This window comes from Physella acuta, unplaced genomic scaffold, assembly GCF_028476545.2.
Source record: "Physella acuta isolate Inbredline_101_S28 unplaced genomic scaffold, ASM2847654v3 ptg000920l, whole genome shotgun sequence".
Taxonomy (NCBI): domain Eukaryota; kingdom Metazoa; phylum Mollusca; class Gastropoda; family Physidae; genus Physella; species Physella acuta.
In genome coordinates, this window is record NW_026732437.1 from 313,743 (window position 1) to 322,123 (window position 8,381).

The following is an 8,381-nucleotide window of genomic DNA, read 5'->3' on the forward strand; positions in this document are numbered from 1 at the left end:
AGTGACCTTGAAGGACAGTGAAGCAGAAAAAGCTTTTCACTGTGCTTTGCCGATTGTCAAATATCGGCTCAGTGATTTCAACGATTTCCAGCTAAAATCTAAAATTTTCAAAATCCAGGCATGTATTGTTTTTTCAACCTGAGTTGCGTCAATTCTAAACAGTAAATGACAAAACGCGTTCTATCAAGTTCTAGAACAAAATGTTCCCACTAGAATAAAATGGTCCTACTAAAAATAAAATGGTCCCACTAGACATCAGATTAAACAGTCGCACTAGACTTCAGAATAAATCAGTCATACTAGACTTCAGAATAAAACGATCCCACTAAAATAAAACGGTCCCACTAGAATAAAACGGTCCCACTAGACTTCAGAATAAAACGGTCCCACTAGACTTCAGAACAAAACGGTACCACTAGACTTCAGATTAAAACGGTCCCACTAGACTTCAGAACAAAACTGTCCCACTAGACTTCAGAATAAAACGGTCCCACTAGACTTCAGAATAAAACGGTCCCACTAAATTCTAGAAGATATTGTTGCACTGAAGCCACCCCTGTAGGATATTTAGGTTAATCAAAAAGTTAAAACTAGTTTACTTTTAAAATGTCCCCCCAATACGTCTTGCCTGTTTCTCACTTTAGCGCGGCCCAAATCATCAATTCGGCTTCACTGATGTTGTTCTGACCAAATGCAAAAGCAAGAACAAGAACATGAAAGCATGCAAGTGGGAAGTAAGTTTTTTTTTACGTTTTTCCGTCTACTCTAAGTGACACTAAATACGTGTTAGCTCGTGCCAGTTCAAATTGTGTACGGCGTAGGCCCTACAGGGAATTTTGTGTACAAGTGATCCCTTACATCCATAGGCTCATGGTGTACATTTGAACCGTTACGTTCATGTGTCCATGCACACTTAAGCAACACACACGTTTTTTCCCACGTTTTCTTTAACTTGCTTTCGCGTCTGTTTGTTTTTCCAATCAAATCTTGCGATCAAAATTTCGGGCACTTCCCAGTTAGCTAGCGCGCTGAAATTTTCAGGGAAGCTTTGTTTCCGATGACAATACAATATTCAATTGTTATTATTACTAAATTGATCTATGGAAACATTTTATTGATCATTTTAGACCCCGATATATTTGTACAAAAAAGGGACATAACCTAGTAATTGTAATTTGATCAAAACAAGGTTCGGTACTTTCCCTCTTGTGGCGAGCACGCGATTGGCTGAGTAGTGGTCACGCGGTGTTTGTGTACAAACCTATGCAAATCTGACTGATCAGGAAGTAGAATGTTGATGGCAATACAGAAGAAACGTCGATTGGAAAAGGCACGTGTTTTTTACGAGTCGTCTTCGTTTACCCAAAAAAAAGTGAATGCGAGAAGATAAAATCGATAGCAAGATTGGAATGCAAACAAACAGACAAAGACTAAAAAGTAGAAAATAATTATCATTAAAAAAGTTTTAAAAAAAACACGTTTTCTGATTGAACTAAAAAGTAGAAAATAAATGCTATACATCACAATAATGCAAGCGATCACTCTACTATAAGCGATGAAAAACGTGGAGCGCCGTGATTTTCTTACAGTTTCTAATACTGTTGACTCTCTACAAGCTCCCTAATAAAAGTCAATAGTATTATCTAATCAATAGTAATATAACTTTTTCATCTTATATTAACAATGACCGATAAAAATCTTTTACTTCGGCGCCCCACATTTTTCATCGCTTATAGTAGAGTGATCGCTTGCATTATTGTGATGTGTAGCATTTAGTTCAATCAGAAAACGTGGGTTTTTTTTTTAACTTTTTTAATGATAATTATTTAAACAGTAAAGTATTATAATATAGTGAAACAATATAATTTATTTTCTATTTTTTAGTGCATCATTACATAAAAGCTTATTATTAAAACGTTTTTATCAATATATTAATGATAGAGGAGATAAAACTCATTAATTAAATGTTGAATACCCGCGAGGGAAATAGCTGTATTTACTTTGTTTTCTAAGTTTATATTTAATTTCTATATTTTATCTTGTGGTGCTAAGGACTACGTTTTATTGAGGTTAAAGTTGCAATACCATGTTGATTATTTGCCGCTAAGTTGGCACAGATAGTTATGATAACTGATAGCGATATCTTATATATCAATATGTGTTTGTTTTTAATAATTTAATAATTCTTGACAAATTTTCTGTAAAAGTTTAAGGGAAAGATTATATTTGTAATGATCATCGTTAAGGATTTTGTTGCTAACTAATAAGAAAACCACAAACATCAGTATAGTATGGATAAAACAGTTTCGTCACAGGCTTTGTTCGTATAGACTTCACTTTTAAATGTCGGGTTTACGGGTGAAGTGGAGGTATATAATTTCGCATTCTGTTATTCGCGACCTGTTCATCATTTCAATGTGTGCAGTTCAAATGTATTTTTACAAGATTAAAAAAAAGATGTTTTATTGTGAACATTATTTCTGTCTTTCAAAAAGTATAATTTGAATTTCATTCCGTGGCGATGTACGGGTTTGCAGCTAGTTCTTATATAACATCCTCCGGTAGACGGGCCATTTAATGCTCCGGGCTCGCCAGTAGGCACTATGACGTCTACGTTCGTTTCAAAGAGTGCTATGCACTATGCATACAATGGGCTATTATAATCTTTCATCAAATCAAACCTGGATCTGATCCGGCACACCGTCAGTCTACTTGGTGTCTAATAAAAAAAAAAAGATGAAGATAATATTGTTTTTCTTTAGTGGAGAGGGTTTAAGTTTAAGTTTACGTTGATGTTGATGTTTGTGAATATGTGGTTGTTTATATTTGTGTTTATTTTTGTGTTTATATTTGTTTTTATATTTGTGTTTATGTTTGTGTTCATTTTTTTTTTTTTTTATATTTGTGCTTATGTTTGTGTATATGTGATTGTCAATATGGGTTTTTATGTTTGTGTTTATGCTTTTTTATGTTAGTTTTTATGTGATTTTTTTATATTTATATATGTGTTTATGTTTGTGTTTATTTGGTTGTTAATATTTGTGTTTATATTTGTGTATATGTGATTGTCTATATTTGTTTTTATGTTTTTGTTTGTTTTTATGTTTGTGTTTGTGTTTTTTTATGTTTGTGTTTATTTGGTTGTTTAGTTTGCTTTTTGTAGACCTTGTAGTGCGATGAGGAGAAAGGGTTTAAATCTATATATATTTTCATTAATGTATGTGGTTGTTGTTACTTATGGCTAGGGTTAGGTTTAGAGTTAGGTTTATGGCAGAGGCGTAGCGACCCCTCCCGGCGCCCTGGGACAAACTTTCAATTTGGCGCCCCTCCCCCATATATGTTGAATCTTTATAAATCAAAACTGCAGCTAAAATGAGCTTTTAATTTTTTCCCCCATTTTGGAGCCCTCAGGGTCGGCGCCCGGAAAAATATGAACCCCCACCCCCCTTCGCTACGCCTCTGGTTAACGGTTATATAAATTTTATCATATGTCGTTATTTGCATATAGACGATAATCTTTCTATCTTATTGTTGACATGGATAAAATTCGTTTTTTTTAATTTTTATTTTGACTTCATAGCGGCGGTGAAAATAATAAAAATAAAATAAAAACTTAAGACTAAAAATAACTCAGAAATTTAATAATTTTAGAATCAATGTTATAAAAGTTACAAATGCTTTGAATACTGCTGGTGACAATTTTTTTTTTTACTTTGACAGGAAGTAACTTGTTCTTTTAAAGTCACGGATTTTCATAAAGGGAAAAAGGCTTGCCACCTCGATTCGTTGATATGTGTATGTAGGCTCTTCACTTCACTGTCTAGTCTACACAAGATTCTATCCACTATCGCCAAACCACACACTACTACCAAGCAACACACTGCCACCAAACCACACACTACCACCAAACCATATACTACCACCAAACCACACACTACCACCAAACTAAACACTTCCACCAGACCACACACTACTACCAAACCACACACTACCGCCAAACCACACCAAAACACACACTAACATCAAATCACACACTACCACCAAACCACACACTACCGCCAAACCACACCAAAACACACACTACCATCAAATCACACACTACCACCAAACTACACACTACAACCAAACCACAAACTACCACCAAACCACACACTAACACCAAACCACACACTATCACCAAACCACACACTACCACCAACTGCACCAAACCACACACTACCACCAAACCATACACTACCACCAAACCATACACTACCACCAAACTGCACCAAACCACACACTACCACCAAACCACACACTACCACCAAACCACACACTACCACCTAATCACACACTACCGCCAAACCACACACTACCACCAAACCATACACTACCACCAAACCATACACTACCACCAAACTGCACCAAACCACACACTACCACCTAATCACACACTACCACCAAACCATACACTACCACCAAACCACACACTACCACCAAACCACACACTACAAACAAAACACACACTACCACCAAACCACACACTACAACCAAACCACACACTACCACCAAACCACACACTACCACCAAACCATACACTATCACCAAACCACACACTACCACCAAACTACACACTACCACCAAAATGCACCAAACCACACACTACCACCAAAACACACTCTACCACCAAACCACACACTACCACCAAACTACACACTACCACCAAACTACACACTACCACCAAACTGCACCAAACCACACACTACCACAAAAACACACACTACCACAAAGCCACACACTACCACCAAACTACACACTACCACCAAACTGCACCAAACCACACACTACCACCAAACTATACACTACCACCAAACTACACACTACCACCAAACTGCACCAAACCACACACTACCACCAAAACACACACTACCACCAAACCACACACTACAACCAAACCACACACTACCACCAAACCACACACTACCTCCAAACCACACACTACCACCAAACCATACACTACCACCAAACCACACACTACCACCAAACCACACACTACCACCAAACTACACACTACCACCAAACTGCACCAAACCACACACTACCACCAAACCACACACTACAACCAAACCACACACTACCACCAAACCACACACTACCACCAAACAATACACTACCACCAAACCACACACTACCACCAAACCACACACTACCACCAAACCACACACTACCACCAAACTACACACTACCACCAAACTGCACCAAACCACACACTACCACCAAAACACACTCTACCACCAAACCACATACTACCACCAAACCACACATTACATATATGTATTTTATTTTTTGCAGAGATTTACAACATGAGACAACAAACCAGACGAAAGTATGTGCAAACATTTCGGGCCTGAAATAAAATCGTGTTTTATAAATGTTTGTATCGCATTTAATTTTGCCGAAAACTGTGAAAAGAAAATGTATGCATTAAAGAATAATAAAACCAGGTCAAAAATATATAAACACTTTAGATTGATTTGTGTTGTTTCTTGCGTTCTGTTTATTTATATGATTTTTTTTATTTATATTATTAGATTTGTACACATTGAATTTTATAGCTGAACCATTCCTTAGTATGCCTTATTTGAACTATAATTAAGAGAAGAAACTGCTGTTTAATTTGCCTAGTACAAAACTTTAAAAAAAAAGCTTTATGGGTTCCACTATTAGACTATTTAAAGAAGGGCATAGAGTCATGGAAGTAGAGGCAACGTTTGACTATCTTTCACACAACAGCTGATGTAGATTGTAAAAATATTTTACTACGTAACAGTGTATGTTAGTGTTACTGTAGAACAATCACTGCTACAGTCGACTTGTTTGTGGTACAAAATCCGTATCAAGGTGCACGGAAAACATTATTTATGGAAAAAATTTCACTGTTTTTTTTGTGGTAAGTTTCTGGTCTCATATGGACCTACCTGTTGTTGATCTTTTTCATTTCTAATGTGCTCTCTGTATGATATCTCTTGAGTAAACATCTCATGTTCATGGCCTGAGGACAGACATGACCAGTGACCACACAAGTTTAGCTTTTGTGCCAAGAGAGATCATTTTGTCACTCCTAATGCTCCTTAACTTACTGAAGGCAGCGGGTGTTTGGGCAGTCCTTGCAAGTACTTCTTGATTTGTTCCTTGATTAGATAGGATGGCGCCAAGTTAAAGAGTGAATCTCCTCCAAACTTTGGCAGTTTACACTTACGTCCGCACGATACCATTTGGGTTGTTGGTAATGACCTTCGCCTTCTCGGCATTAATTCCCATGTCATGTGTTATGGATGTTTTGCCCAATCGGTCTACTTAGTCTATCAACTCGGATTCACTGCATAATATGGCATGTATGCTACCAGAGATGTGCTGCATGATATGGCATGGATGCTACCAGCATTGTGCTGCATGATATGACATGTATGCTATCAGCGATGTTCTGCATGATATGGCATGTATGCTACCAGCGATGTGCTGCATGATATAGCATGGATGTTGTGTGCTATCAGCAATGTACTGCATGATATGGCATGTATGCTATCAGCGATGTGCTACATGATATGGCATGGATGCTATCAGCGATGTGCTACATGATATGGCATTTATGCTGCATGCTACCAGCATTGTGCTGCATGATATGGCATGGATGCTGTATACTATCAGCGATATGCTACATGATATGGCATGGATGCTGTATACTATCAGCGATATGCTACATGATATGGCATGGATGCTGTATGCTATCAGCGATATGCTACATGATATGGCATGGATGCTGTATGCTATCAGCGATATGCTACATGATATGGCATGGATGCTGTATACTATCAGCGATATGCTACATGATATGGCATGGATGCTGTATACTATCAGCGATATGCTACATGATATGGCATGGATGCTGTATGCTATCAGCGATATGCTACATGATATGGCATGGATGCTGTATGCTATCAGCGATATGCTACATGATATGGCATGGATGCTACCAGCATTGTGCTGCATGATATGGCATGGATGCTGTATGCTATCAGCGATATGCTACATGATATGGCATGGATGCTGTATACTATCAGCGATATGCTGCATGATATGGCATGGATGCTACCAGCGATGTGTAGGCTGGTGATAAATCGTCCGCCGATGCTGACTGAGCCGACATCTACAAAGATATACACTTGGATGGCATAACTGTGGAGTGTTTTCACAAGTCCAACATTTGACACTTGGATGGCATAACTGTGGAGTGTTTTCACAAGTCCAACATTTGACACTTGGATGGCATAACTGGAGTGTTTTCACAAGTCAAGTCCAACATTTGACATTTGGATGGCATAACTGTGGAGTGTTTTCACAAGTCCAACATTTGACACTTGGATGGCATAACTGTGGAGTGTTTTCACAAGTCCAACATTTGACACTTGGATGGCATAACTGTAGAGTGTTTTCACAAGTCAAGTCCAACATTTGACATTTGGATCGCATAACTGTGGAGTGTTTTCACAAGTCCAACATTTGACACTTGGATGGCATAACTGTGGAGTGTTTTCACAAGTCCAACATTTGACACTTGGATGGCATAACTGTGGAGTGTTTTCACAAGTCCAACATTTGACACTTGGATGGCATAACTGTGGAGTGTTTTCACAAGTCCAACATTTGACACTTGGATGGCATAACTGTGGAGTGTTTTCACAAGTCCAACATTTGACACTTGGATGGCATAACTGGAGTGTTTTCACAAGTCAAGTCCAACATTTGACATTTGGATGGCATAACTGTGGAGTGTTTTCACAAGTCCAACATTTGACACTTGGATGGCATAACTGTGGAGTGTTTTCCCAAGTCCAACATTTGACACTTGGATGGCATAACTGTAGAGTGTTTTCACAAGTCAAGTCCAACATTTGACATTTGGATCGCATAACTGTGGAGTGTTTTCACAAGTCCAACATTTGACACTTGGATGGCATAACTGTGGAGTGTTTTCACAAGTCAAGTCCAACATTTGACATTTGGATGGCATAACTGTGGAGTGCTTTCACAAGTCAAGTCCAACATTTGACATTTGGATGGCATAACTGTGGAGTGTTTTCACAAGTCCAACATTTGACATTTGGATGGCATAACTTTGGAGTGTTTTCACAAGTCAAGTCCAACATTTGACATTTGGATGGCATAACTGTGGAGTGTTTTCACAAGTCCAACATTTGACATTTGGATGGCATAACTGTGGAGTGTTTTCACAAGTCCAACATTTGACATTTGGATGGCCTAACTGTGGAGTGTTTTCACAAGTCAAGTCCAACATTTGACATTTGGATGGCATAACTGTGGAGTGTTTTCACAAGTCCAAC

The 8,381-nt window shown here is 38.1% G+C and overlaps 1 long non-coding RNA gene across 1 annotated transcript; it reads left to right on the plus strand.

Annotated features, from left to right (window-relative positions):
- Nucleotides 1-623: 623 nt before the first annotated feature.
- On the plus strand, nucleotides 624-5,494 carry LOC131953406 (uncharacterized). The gene is made up of 3 exons (XR_009388642.1): nucleotides 624-734; nucleotides 3,721-3,795; nucleotides 5,332-5,494. It is a non-coding gene; the product is annotated as an uncharacterized LOC131953406 (long non-coding RNA).
- Nucleotides 5,495-8,381: the final 2,887 nt, after the last annotated feature.